Raw genomic sequence first — 13407 nt, forward strand, 5'->3', positions numbered from 1 at the left:
CGTAGCAGGCTACCCGGGAAATCTCGTGCTTCCAACCTGCTAGCATTCTATGTACGTTGCGCGCGTATACGTACAGGATGAATCAGAAGTCGTGCGCAATCTAGTGATTAAATACGATGAAGCTTCCAACCGATTTCCCATTAGGAAACCATAGGAAACTTTTTGCGGCAAGATTACTAACTTTTAACTTCTTTTAACTTATTTAATTTAAATAAAAGAAAGATGACATTGCAAAATTATAATTTACATATACAATTATATGTAAGAATTATACACAAGAGATAATCTTACAGTGTTAATTTTGTACGTTCACATATGAAATCATATGAAATTGGTGTTATGATTCCGTCCAAGTGAAGACTTCGAATTAAAATTTTTATTGCAAAAAAACTTGATTTTATAAATTCATTAAAGAATTTATGTCTGACGGAAAATGCACATTTCTGATACGTCCTGTATCATAGGCACATCTAATGTTACACGTACAACGCGGGGCATACTGTCTTACTTACTAAGCACTGTCACAACCACCAACCGACATAACCGCTGCGCCGCCGTCATCCCGCCATTCCGTCAGTCTGATTTATAACCCTCGGCCTAATATACCATTTTAAAGGCGACGTTGTGGGAGAGGAATCTCGATGGACATCATCGGGATGTATCGTTCGTGAAACTGACTTCCGGCCACGGTACCGACTTGCGAAGACACTAGGAAATCATTGGCAATCGCGTCCATTAACGCACGCGTATAACATTTCCTTGGTCGAGGTAAATCCTTAACACGGTCATAAAACTGATGCATCGTTGTATTTTATAAGGAATTGCGAGCATTATACCGTCGGTGTGGAAATATTTTTATTCCTGTAGTGAGTGTAATGCAATTCGGGTCGACCTCGGTTGGCCAAGAAAGAATGTAATGGATAACCTGGAATTAGCTTAGGAAGAAATAGTCGGTAATTATTTTAAGAAATATTCACTTATACTTTGGAAAGATAATTTCGCGATGAGTGATCTTTATTTCAATTTTAATCGCAAAGGGATTGACGTGTTCTCTCTCTCTTTATTTCTCTCTCTCTCTCTCTCTCTTTCTCTTTCTCTTTTGATAAAATTATTAATTCGATTTAGTTAAAAGTGTGATTCTGTCATCGCTAACACGTCATTTGTAATGCATGTAATTAGGTCACGATTACATACAACACAGTGACCTACAACTCTGATAGCCTACATTTACATGACAAGGCTTCTGTAGCTGTCGAAAGATCGCCACTGCTGATTACAGACACTGTGGTGTTATAATGACATCCCTATAACCGTAGACACACACACACATGAGTCAAATATTAACACTTTGAAACTAACCGGAAATTTTCTCAAAAAGGACTTTAGAGATGCCGATCTAAATTAATCGATCTTATGTACAAACTGTCATTATTCACGTTCATTTTATTTATAAAAGTATCGAAGCTATACTGAATTTAATATGTAGAACATCTTTTAAAGTGTTTCGATAAGCCGAAATATGTCGGAAGTGAAAAGGAAAGAAAAGAGTTTAACCGTTTCCGGTGCGGGCTGATTCCGCAGTACGGTGGTTTTATAAGCCCCACTGTTTTCGAAGCTTAAATCGCTCATGCTCAACGGCGCAGAATCGATACCACTCTCCAAGGGACAACACCTGCCGACAGCACGCGTAAGCCCCTGAATTTTCGCGTAAAATGTTTCGAAACAGGAGCCGCACAGGGACTGCTCGAGTGGGGGACAGTCGTAACTATTTATCCTGGAATCCTAAATCGCGCCCGCTCGCTTCTTCGGCTACATACAAACGACAATATTTTCGATATCTGCTGCTGCAATACGAAATCGATATTCGGCCCCGCAAAGTAGCCGCATCGGCTGGGCGCAGTCTCGACGTTCCATCTAGCACGCGAATAACCGTGGAATAATATTTTCGGAAATGTAAATTTAGCGCGTACATCCTTTTCTGAGACTCCGGGATCTCAATGTAACCGGGTGATGATAAAAAAATACATATTTTTATATAATATTATTTTAGCGAAATGCGGGAAAAGATAAATATGCTGTTAAATTACACAAACTAGTTAATATGAGAAAAGTAATAAAATTAATAATATTGAACGAGGCACGTTTTTTTTAATCTTTTCCGACTCGCGACATATTAAATATCAAATTATCGATATATTGTGAAGTGTACAAGCTCAACATGGATCCTCTATCAAATATCGTTAATACAACATTTAGAAATAAAACGTTTTGAAGTTTTAATTTTTTATTTTATCGTTTTAGAAATAATTTCATTGCAATGACGATATCGCTTTGGTCGAGAGTAAACAATACAATTTAGATAATTTTCACAATCTTTTTTACTTCTAAATTGTTTCGCTTCTTTACTTTCTCTAAAATGTTTACGACACACTTAGAGATTCTTTGCAGCATACCAGAATGTCGCGACACACTGGCACCGGTTGAAAGACTCTTACTTTCTTCAGAAAATTTCTATGATTAGCAATAGCTACACAGATTTGCATTTTTCCGAAAAAAAAGAATGAATCAGAGAGCCGCATTCGCATCTTAAGGCATTATTCAAGACGCTCTTAAAATACAAACGGACTATGAAATCCCTCCCCCCGTTTTAAATCCTTGTATAGTAATCGATAAATATTTTACTTTATCGTTACATTAAATCGAACTAGCAGGAAAAAAAAGATAATCCTATTATGACAATATAAATAAGTATCGTTGCTGCGTTGTCGCTGAGGATGCAGCAGCGGCAGCATTTGAGGGAGTAAATCATAGAAATACTCCTCGGCGCTCGAATCCGATCAACTTCGCGGTGCACGGACAAGCACGAGAGAGGAATAAGGACGGAGAGACGGAGACTTACGTTATCTCCTCCGTCTTCTGAGTTTAAATCGCTCACGCTCGACAGGTCGAAATCGATATCGTTCTCCACGAACTACGAAGCGGCGCGGCGTCAGCCGACACGCGCTCCTTTTCCTTGTCGCGCTATATATCCGCCGCCGAGGGGGTGCTTGGGGTGCTTCCGTCGATCTTCCGTGCCGCACCCGAGACTTACACTCGAGAAATCTCGGGTGCACGTTTAAATAATCGAGCGTGGCGTGCATTCAATCGTTGCAGCAACTCCCCTGAACGGCCATTCCGCCCGGATAGGATTTGTTTCCTATCTGGGACTTTCTCCGGGAGCGCATCCTCGGAGAATTTGCGAGGCGAAACGTTTTCGTACGATGATGCTGGAGGCTGTCGGATCCAAAGTTTCCAAGGAGAAACTCGCCAACTCTACATTAACCCTACGATGAAGTGTCGTTCTAGACAACGTCTACGTTGCAACATCTCATCACATTTGCATGTTACATCTCGCCGCGGCAACCGAGGTCGATTTTGCCGAAAATTTAAAGGGCCATGCAGAAAATAAGACATATAGTAGATATTTAACGGGAAAGTACCGCACAGATATTTAATGAGAAAGACAATGTAAAAAATTATAATTTCTTATTCATCTCTTATTTTCTTGTGCGATACAGAATTCCTGGAGGAACGATCTTTAAAAAGTTATAAAAGGAGCATTATGATCAGGGCTGGCATGTATTTGAAATATTTTTATTTAAAAAACAATATCGGTGAGACAATTATATTTTGTATTTTGTATTTTATGTTAACATATAAAAATATTTTATATTTCAAATACTAACATTGATAATCAATCTTATTATTTGAATTATGAAGATCGAATTAAAAAGCTTTCAATCTTTCAATTTTAAATACAAAATACATAATACTTTTATGTGATCCGTTAAAATAAAAAATACAAAATATGCTTGTATTGCAAATAGTGTGTTTTAAATAAAAGTATTTCAAATACATGCTCAGCCCTGATTATGATATCATTTCAAAGGAAAACATTGAAATAAACGTAATGATTGTCTCTATAGAATGACGATGAAAAAAGAAAATTGACGCTTATAAAAACAGATAGTCATCATTAAACAATATAGTATCAATCTAATACGATTTCCATACTGGTATGACCGCAGATTTTGGTATCGACGCAAATTGCCACATACTGGACACTACTTGTCTACGATAATATGATTTATCTCGTCGAGAGTGTCTGGTCCCCTCGGAACGGTTGCCGAACGATAAATATCGACAAGCGCGCGATTGAATAAATCATCAACGATAGAACAGGAACCGGGACACTCGTTCGCCGCGGCAGACGGTTTCACAAATGGCAGTTTAAACTGGAAAGGGAAATGGTCCTGTTAGTTCTCTGCCAGAGCAGGACAAGAATTTCCTGCGTTTAATAGCCACGGTGCCCTCCATAGTCGAAACACGATTACGCAAAATTTATTTTCCGATATCGCTCCGCACTATTCCGGTATAGAGCTTCGTTTAAAGGACACAACAAAGACAACGACATTCGTAAAGATAAAGCGAGAGTGTAAAATCTAATCACACGCCCGGCGCGACTTTGCTTTGTCGAAATCACTTCTCCGTCGCGAAAATCTCGTTCCCTATTTCCATTTGAAGAATGCAATCGAAGTTGGCGCTAATAGAATTTAAGGGCATGACGAAATCGATTTACATCCCCTTCGTTCGGGGCTACGCTCAGTACTAATCCGTTTTATCTGGAAGTTTTGGGGATTCGAGTTGCGCGAAGTGTCGAAATTCATGGCAATTTAGTACTTCCAACGGTAAGAACTATACATATTTTTTTCACGATGATGAATTAAATGATTTTACGTTACAGGTACCGTAAATTATATATACGATCGACCGCGAGCAGAGAGTAATTGTTTACGGTCCGATTTTTCAAAGCAGGCTGTTTTGCATGATTGACAAACTACGAACGTATTTCATGAAATAGATTTTTGTGCGCCAATCGTAATCGACAGAAATTTACATTCGTCGAGTCTGCCGCAGGATAGATAAAAAATTAAAAAGAGAGGACCTAAAAAGCTCCGCCACGTACGAAACGAATTGTATTTTTCCGCGTACCGCCAAATTGTGCCGATTCAGAATCTTGAAATACCTACTATAAATTGCAAAATCGCAAAAAAGGACGACTCGTAAAAGCCAGTGACGAAACGAATTTCAATTGCCTTCTGGTGAATCGAAATGCTCCATCACAGTTGCCGCATCGTGAGTAATGGCGGTTTGATTTAAACTTTCTCGATAAATGAAATCTCTGTCTATATAGGAATACGGACAATTGATGATGCCACGATTACAGATTTTGATGGACAGACGTCTGTTGTGTGAGTATTCATTTATAATACGCAATGTTCGTTTGCGATTTGTACAATTGCAATTTTGTGATATTCCATTCGGTATCTTCAGCGTAGAAGGAATTAATAACATCCAAATTAGTAATATCCAGATTTTTAACTCGTCATAATTATTTTTGTTAGGAATCAGAAACTAATTATGTGTATATATTATAATGTCGCTACGTTTCTTTAAAAGTGACGCAACTAAAACGGCGGAAACAGACATTAAATATGCTTATTCAAATCGAAAGAGAAAATTAGAGATTGCTTGAAAATTTTTTTCAACGAGTACAGTAACATGAAACATATATATATATACTTTTACACTTGTTAAATATGTTGCTAGTATATTGAAAACGTAATTTTGATATGCGTAATATTCAAACGATACATGTACGTACAATTCCCGAGTGACAAACGGCGACACGCTTACACATTCATATATTCATTACCAACATCCAGAACTTCCTACCTCTTTCTCTGTCATCCTGCGAAACTGGGACAAAGTGTCATACAGCAGCAAGGTGAATACACCGAGAAAAGCGATATTAATAGAATCGCGTTGAGAAACCTATGTAACAAACAGATACCAATTAAAGCCGACGTATATATTATTCTTACATTTGCTTGATTCTAAACTTTCCTTAGATCAAAAGGGATCCATTGTGCATTTCTATTAGCGAGGTTGTACACAATGCTAACAACATCAAAAAATAACAAATGTGATGTGAAATTCAATATTAATTTGCTGAAAGTTATTATAGATTAGCAAAGATAAAGAAAGTATTATAAATAATTTATTTTGATACTGTTGTATTCGTTACTTTCTTGTAAATATATACCAATAGTTAATTAATGTATCAATAAAAAAACAATTTAATCATGTGTTCCACCTTGAAGGTTTAGCTATCTTCAGCCACTGCTTATGTGGGTTTGTTTTATACTAATACTACAGAAAGACCATTTCTAATAAAGAATGAACGTAATAAATATATAAATATATTGGTCAGCTAAATATATATTTATTGTATATACCTCTAGCTAACAGAAAACATTTACAATAAGGGATAAAATTATCACCTTGCCCAGTTAATATGCGATATGATCAAGAATAGGAAGGTGCTGCGAATGTGGTCTGCATAAAGCTTGACGTTACAAAAGAGAATACGTAATGATGCACTTAAAAGGGTGCGCAGGGTCAAAGGGAGGTTAAATATATCAAGCTGCGACTACGTGCGAGAAATACGTACAGGGAATTACCAAGTACTTCGAAATCTGACTTTAATCTCCGCACTGCCAGTGCGATACTAATTCGATATCACGAGAAATGTTCGAAAAGTCAAGAAATGTGCTACATCTCTCTCTCTCTCTCTCTCTCTCTCTCTCTCTCTCCCCCTTTCCTATATTTCAAAATTGTTCAATCGGTGGCGATGAGCGTTATAACTGAATAATTTATCAGCGTCCGCGATGAGAAACGATTAGCTAAACTTCGGCGATACTTCCACCGGTTGCCGAAGTGCCGCTTTTAAAGTGGAAGTTTAATACGAAGCTTCGCGAGACGAAGTTGCACCACGCTATACTTTTAAATTGCACCACGCAAAAGAGTTTATAATAAGGCGTACGGCGGAGATTTATCGAAGGGAGAAGCGCGGACTACTGTCGATGAAAGGTGCGGAGTTGCGTTCATTAAATCATAAACGTGAAAATGGATGGGGCGTATCGAAATACGCATCTAAGGTTGAAGTTCAATCCGTTATGGCGAAGAGCAAAGGGGAAATAATGTAAGGAAGAACAAAGGGCTGGAAGAGGGTGATGTGGAAGGAAACGCGGAACAAAAATGAGAAAGGTGAATGATGTAAAGAGCGCGCGTGACTCTTTATTCGCAGAATATTTGCATTCATGAATCTCGTGACGTGGAAAAGCCGCAGACACGTGCAGCATTCATCGTAATGCAGCGCGGATTACTAGCGCATAATGTGATTTCGCCATATCGGTTTTTTTCTTACTGTGTCGACGTGGCACCGTATATTGAACATCAGATAACTCTGCAGATGGATACAGATAATTGGAACACACACACACATGCATTTTTTTAAAATGCAAATGAATGTTGGCGAATGTTTCACGGTTATATTATTACAAAAATAGTGATTTCTTTCATTTTTAATAATAAGTTATTTCTTTAATTTTTTTTTAAATTTAAAATTAATTATAATTATAAATTATTTTTTATTTTCAATTTATTTAATTGTAAAAATAAAATTTATAATTAACTATAATTATAAATTATTCTTTTAATTTAATTTTGTAAAACTGCGTGTATGCTATGGTAATGTAAATTAATTGGTGAGATGTAACGTCCGTGTTCTAGGAAACTCATAAAAACGTCCGTTATATCTCCGGCTTCCTACATACAACAACGTGGCAGTGATCGATCAAGCTGAAAAATGCCAGGAACCACAGAAAACATATTTCGCCGAGACCGCACTAGAATTTCGTGAAATTTTACTACCGGAAGTTAAGCTGATCCGACGAAGACAAAGTTCGAGGCTATTACCCTTGTCGTCGGAACGTGACTTGAATAAGAACACGTGTAACTGAAAACAGAGTGTATGATTTTCCGGATCGTATGTGTTGCCTTTCCTCTGTGAAAAAAGGATTATATCCCTATTGCTCTTTGTCACATGTACGCAAATTATATTAGCATCTTGAAATAAATCACTTAAAATTATTTTATAACTAAGGAAGAAAAACGTGACACATGGTAGTACGGAAACATTTACCCATACGTTCTGAATTTCATTTTAACACTTGGAAAATATATTCAAGTTTTCCTACGCGTTGCGTAAATATTACAAGCACGTATGCATGTCAAAAATATATAAATATTTATACAAATATTTATGTAAACGTATAAACATACGTGATAGAATTTTCTTTCTGTTTCAAATCATCGTTGTTAATTTCTTTGATCAATTTCACAAAAAATAATCTCAACAATTCCAGGCAACATGCATATCCAAAAATGAGACATAAGACATTTGAAAGACTGCTTAAAAGACGTTTTAATGACATTTTTAAAAAGACATTTTATGTCTCGATTTTAGATTTTTTGTTGTTTGGGATGTATATATTATTTTTTTTAAATATGATTAATAGATATTAATATGATTAATAAATATTAATATAAAAATAATAAGCATCGGAGTATTTTTTGAGTATACCAATTGAGCAATATAATAATTTGTAGAATAAAAATTAATTTATTTCGCATTTTGCCAAATTGAAATATACGTGGTGCCATCTCACGATCAAGTTATTAAGTATTTTATAACAAACACTTTGATAAGGTATCTCGAATTTTACAGAAATACATTTAATTTTAAAGAACACATAATCTACGTACATGTAAAATAAAACAATATATTGATATATACATAAATAGTTTTTTCGTATTTCTTAAAATAATATTCTTTTAATAAAACAATCAAGAAATTTTAGACATATTTTATCCAATAAATTATTTTCTTTTAAACCTAATATGTCCTATTTATTTAAATAATGTTATATAATAAATGTAACAAAAATATATCGCATCTATAATAAAAATTATTTAAAATTTGTTTATGAAATTTTTTTAAAATTTATTTAATGTCTTTTGTTATATTATTATATATCTTTGTATATGATATCTCTGTCTGATCTGCCGATTATATTTCACTCTGTTCGTTACGTAACTCGTTAGAAATTATGCAACGCATAAACAACTATCCAAAACATAAAAACATTAGGAAGTAAATAAAAAACAAATTCTCCTACCTGTTAAGGATCAAAATTCGCACTTTAATATCTCCGAAATGTCAGCCACATCACTCGCAAATATTCAACTGGCACAATTCGAAACACTATCTCGGAATATCGATCTACGATCGAAAGTTTATCACCAGATAAATTGTGTCGCGACGCGGAAAGATTTTTTCAGCATGAATAAATCGAAATTGTTCGAAGTGTTTTTGACGTCGCGACGTCGCGTGCGCCATGGCGGTGCTGAACAGCTGTTCGTTAACTGTAGATGTTGTTTGGCAAAAAGGAGGGGTTCGTCGCCATTATTATTGCCATCTATCGTAGGGTGTAAGCAGCTACTTTCAACCCTCTCGTCTCGAACTTGACTTCTGCAGAAAACATCAGTTTCTGTCACCTTACAAGTAACTTAAATTATTGACACTAGGTAACCGTTATTTTTCATTTCTACTTTATTTCTACTTTATAATTAATGTCCTACAGAATTATATTGTAGAATTTATCTTTTTAAATGATAAATTATCCGAACGTGTGCAAAAGAGTTTCTTTTGAAGAAACGATAGCATAACAAATTGAATTCACTTCCAATAGATGTAGTTTGTGTTTAATATAATCACAGTTACAAACATTACTTAACTTTGAAGGCCACAATATCTGACAGAATCATCCTTGCATATCATCACGTGCGATCAACACAATTAGATACGTGCAGAGCATCGTCCGGAACGCGTATTTAAATACTGTTGCGTTTGAAATAATGCAATCGCAAATGTATTTGTTCTCGCGAAAGTCTATTGCAAGCCCTCATTATGTAAAAAAGAGAAATATAAATTAGAAAAATTGTAAGCAAGCAGTGTTTGTAGAAGCTTTATATTTCCACAGTATTATCTCTCATATTGAAATAAAAGATCCAAAGATCGAACTACGATAAGTCTTAATATAAACATTTGAAGATAATCAACAAAATAGATCGTATATTTAAATAATTTAATGATTTGCTTTGCCGAATGCAACTTTTAACAGCAACATATTAGACGCATCGTATTCTAATGCAGCTGCCGCGATTCATTTTTTATGCAACGCAATATTCTCTACCGCATTCTTTCAAGCTACCTGCACAAGATCATCGTGTGACATAATAATTAGTTTCTTCTACGCATCAAGATATATAAATTTATGTTACGTAGCATCTTCCGCAATTCATCGATCTATCGTTATCATTCTTATGCACGTTTTAAGTCGCTTCGGTGTATCAGTTCTTCATCACCAATTCATAGCAATCTTTTTGTTTGCTTATTGCCGCGAACATCGTCTCGATACGTTATCTCCTAAATTCTTACGTTCCTCCATAAATTTTCTATTTTTTACAAAAAGAATAATGTGACGTACCTTTGTCTACGTCGTATTTATTAGAATGTTACATCAACTCTAATGCTGAAAAATCTTCTATCGAAAATATTCTTTATTCTTTATACATATTTTTATTCTTTACTTATACTTTTCCTATTTTGGATGAGGAGAATTTATTGCTATTTACGGTCCTGTTTTCGTTACCCTCAGACTCTCATTCATGTGGTTGTGCTTCCTCACGCAGAGACTCGTGTACATTCACGTACCTGCACATTCACACATCACCTGTACATGCACATCAACGTATAATGTGAATGTGCGACCTTGTGAGCGCAACAGGCGTCATTCTACAACCACAGCTCTGCAACCTAGAGACGGTATACGATAGCGAGTACAAGTAAATCCCCTACTTTAACGACAACGGCTACTTTTACGATAGTACCGTAGTTGCGTATCTTTGATGCCCTTCGGAGCTTCCTTTACATAAAGATTTAAAAGTTAAGATGAACTTTTATTTAAGAATTAATTATCTGACGTATTTATGAGAAATTTAATTGTTTAACATTAAATATGTTAAGCAGAGTGATATTAAAAATTATATAATATAATATAATTATATATATCTTGTACGAAAAAAAATAAGCAAAAAATATTTTTAAACAATTGGGTACACGTTATAATTCATACACGATAGACGCGAGAGGATATATTTCTTTCTGCGCGCATCGTTAGTTGTTGAATAAATTTCTGTCCAACCGGTGCCCATTCGAAGATGCCTTGTTACAATCCGCCACTGTAAACCGGCTACGCTGGTCTCTTATAAAGGAAACCCACGCGAAAGCAAGCTACATACCACGGCGGCGCGTCGCGCGCAAACGGAGCCGACGTTCCAACAACTGTCACGCTACAACAACGATCGCACGCGCGCAATCGCCTACGGAGCAGCCATTCATGGGGTCCCACATATCTCATTGTCTCGGTTGCCGATGACTGCTTGAACGCGTCTCGGTACGTTGTGATGCGCAGTGGATTGCGCTGCGAACGCGATTACGGACGACGGCGTGTGCGGTGAAAGCCCTCGGTGAATTCCTCCTGGCGATCGGCAGAGGCGGTGGTGCGTGTACGCGTTCGATCGCTTTCGGTGTGACCATGGCATCGCGTGTCTGACACCATTGGTCGTCGACGACAAGACCGCGCCGAGGATCCCTCACCAGTCACAGACCTGCCACAGACTCGGTTAACTGCTCGCCGGTCAACCAACGATCCTCTTCCTGTTCGCTCGAGATCTCGATCGTTGCTGAAAACAGCTGCAGCAGCAATTTGCTCCGAATCGCGATTATGGTACGTGCAAGTTTGGTTTGGTTTCTCGCGGGGTTGCGCAATTTTACGAATCGTCGTTGGTTTACAAATAACTTCAATATTACCTGACGCATGTCATCCGAGTTAGTGCATTGTAATTCTTCTCGTAATTCGAAATCGCGCACGCTCGTATCGAATTATATAGGATATAATATAACGAATTATTTTCGGTTGTTTCCAATGATAGCAGAAAAAATTGCAGCTCGGCGATTAATTGATCAAAGAAATTAAATAAACAAAATAAAAATATTTCTGTTGTTCCTTCAACGCAAAAAATATGCTCTAAAAATCTTAAAATAATAAGATTCAAGTAATGTACTTAAAGTGATATTTTATTCAATGTGTAGATGAAACGATATTGAAGGATTGTAAGAAGATTGAATGTTACTGCCTTTGTTTTATTCTACTCTTGTGTTGTTGGATGACACCGAGCATTAAAGTCTCTATTAAGAAGGTGGGAGATGTCAGGCGTCTCTATCCTATTTACCTCGTCAATTCTCCTTAGTTAATAACGTGATAATGGAGGTCGGTGCCATCGGATCTTGGCGTTAAATGCGATTTTCCACGCGACATTCCGCGGTTGCTATAGCGGGTCGCGCGATCGCTCCGGATCGATCGACAGTACCGGTGTTGTCACGATGGAACGAAGCTTTTTTTTCTTTCTCATGGAGAAAGTTCGATCGCGTTAGTTAGTTTCTTCGTTTCTGAAAACGAACATCCTGCTCTTGCATGTACGCGGCTTTATTGCCGAGAGCAAAAGGACCGGACCGCCATACCATTACCGATTCAGAACAGCTGATAATCACCTGTTGTGAATGATAAAAGGTATTGTGTTATGAGGAGAGAAAGCATGTTGCTTTACGATCGCAAGAATTTACGATTATATTTTACAATCGAAAGTCAAAGAATATCAACTGGAGCACAATGTTATTTTAATGCTTTTCCAGTAATAAATATTTTACGAGCATGATTTTTGATAATAAATAAATATTTTGCATTTGTGTGTAAAACTATTTACTCTCTATTATAAAATACCAAAAAAAATGTTACATCGCGCAACATATAATCGGTATCAAAAAAGAATTGAGATCTTCTTTTATTACTTTATAAATAAAATAATTTTTTCTTAAGGAATAATTTTAGGAATTATTTCTTTAAGTTTCTTTTCTATAAATAAAAAATAATAAATGCAGCTGATAAAACGTTGACGTAAAGGATTATCACATCAACGTTTTAATAATCATCATTATTATCTTCAAAATGATAACAATGAAATAGAAGATGTTCTCGTTATCGAATAAGTCTACGGAAATTCTTGTCGTCACGTCAAATAATCTTGCGATATTTCGAAAATCATGTCTCTAGACAAGCACGAGCAAGTATGACGCCGTATTATATAGGTACATGCACGTATTAATAGCACACCTTTAGCGTGCGCTAGTTTATATAGTGTTCATAACTCACGATAGAATTTTGCAGCGTTCGCGAACAACGCCACCGAGCCTGTGGTGATCAACCGTTATCTAAACGATTTACTCATTTGCCGATAAGCCGTAATTGGGAAGCCGTAATTTCGAGAGGACAATTGCGCGAA

At 36.4% G+C, this 13407-nt stretch overlaps 1 protein-coding gene across 7 annotated transcripts in view; it reads right to left on the reverse strand.

The window, feature by feature from the left end:
- LOC147910668 (uncharacterized) overlaps positions 1 to 13404 on the reverse strand; it is a 156793-nt gene extending 143389 nt beyond the window's left edge. For 3 of the 7 annotated variants that reach the window (XR_015544049.1, XR_015544045.1, XM_087402644.1), the window contains exon 1: positions 9123 to 11332. The gene's annotated coding sequence lies outside the window, so the exon portion shown is untranslated. Of the gene's footprint in view, positions 1 to 9122; positions 11333 to 12528; positions 12620 to 13277 lie in introns of those variants that run through there. The other 4 variants (XR_015544048.1, XR_015544046.1, XR_015544044.1 and 1 more) reach the window with 4 other exon arrangements.
- Between the last annotated feature and the right edge of the window lie 3 nt (positions 13405 to 13407).

The sequence above is a fragment of the Acromyrmex echinatior genome, chromosome 2, assembly GCF_024713525.1.
Source record: "Acromyrmex echinatior isolate Ae372 chromosome 2, ASM2471352v2, whole genome shotgun sequence".
Classification (NCBI taxonomy): Eukaryota; Metazoa; Arthropoda; class Insecta; order Hymenoptera; family Formicidae; genus Acromyrmex; species Acromyrmex echinatior.